The sequence below is a fragment of the Dendrobium catenatum genome, unplaced genomic scaffold (assembly GCF_001605985.2).
Source record: "Dendrobium catenatum unplaced genomic scaffold, ASM160598v2 fragScaff_scaffold_621, whole genome shotgun sequence".
In the NCBI taxonomy this organism is placed as follows: domain Eukaryota; kingdom Viridiplantae; phylum Streptophyta; class Magnoliopsida; order Asparagales; family Orchidaceae; genus Dendrobium; species Dendrobium catenatum.
Window position 1 is genome coordinate 22,893,574 of NW_021319083.1, and position 1,460 is coordinate 22,895,033.

The following is a 1,460-nucleotide window of genomic DNA, read 5'->3' on the forward strand; positions in this document are numbered from 1 at the left end:
TCCCACCACCTCCTCTCTGATTTTTGTCCCTCCCCAAGTCAACACCTTAGACAGCCAGATATCTCCTGCCATGAATGTGGCCAAGGAATCTAACTCCAATTATTCCCCATTCCAAATCAAGGTCAGTTTGTTGTTTTGCATGCGGGCCCGCTTTCAAACACTATTCCCAATCTCAACTCACCAACTGAAGAATGCTCTGGTAATCTGGATCTGATTTCAAGCATAACTGAGGAAGTTTCTAATATCACTTCGACAAACAAATTCTCCACTCTTCATATTCGTGAAGAGCACATCCAAAATCCTAAGAATGCTACCGATAGCTCGCACAATGAACCCTCTCACTCCTACACCTCCAAAAATCCTAACCCTACTTTGCCAAAATCCGCTAGGAGTAAAGGATAAAAAAAGCCTCCCACATCTTCTTCCAAATCCAAATGATCAATCCCTCCATAGCGGCGTGGAATGTCAGAGGCTTCAACTCCTCTGATAAAGTGTTTTTTTTGTAAAAAACTGACTCAAACTCTCAGGCTAGATATGCTATGCATTATGGAATCCTGAATTCAAAATTCTTCTCTAGAGCAACCCTTATTTCAAAACCACCATAGGGTTTTTGATGTGGAAGAAAGCTATAATAATTTTCATTGTTTGGTGCCTATCAAGATATGGGTTAAATGAGCACCTGATAAGATCTCTTTCCACCCTGTTCACATTTCTTCCCAAATGATTACCGGGAGCATTAAATATGGGTCCTCTAAGACCTTTCTTCTCTCTGTTATATATGCTTCTAATCATCAGGAAGAGATAAAAACTCTCTGGGAGGATTTGAAAGCTATTACTCTGTCGGATAGCACCCCTTCGATCATCATAGGTGATTTTAACTACTATCAGTATCCTTCTGACAAATTGGGAGGTAATACTCTTCATCAAGGCCAACTTACTGATTTCAATGGATTCATTTTTAAAGCAAACCTTAAAGATCTGGCTTCTATTGGTTCCTCCTACATTTGGTACAATCAAAGAACTGTTAATCCAATACATATTAAGATTGAGAATGCTTGTTAATGATGAGTGGATGGAGGCCTTTCCTAATTCGCATTATGTGGTCAACCCACCATCTTTTTCTGACCATTGCCCGATCATCTTGTTGCCTGGGCATAAGGAAGTCACTCATCATAGGTTTCTTTTCAATAATTATTGGATTAAGTCCAAAGATTTTTGGTACCTCTTTCTCTTAATTTTCACGGGCATTGTAGAGATCTGCCTATAGTTGCTCTTTGCACACGTCTTAAGCAATTAAAGCTTGCCATTAAAGGGAAAGATTGGGATAACACCAAAATTATGGCTGATCAATTAAACTCTCTGTATGCAAAGCAAGAATCCTGTATTAACATGTTGAGCTCAGGCTGTTATATTGATGAGATTTCTTTGTCTCTTAAAAGCACTAATCAGCAAATTGCTGA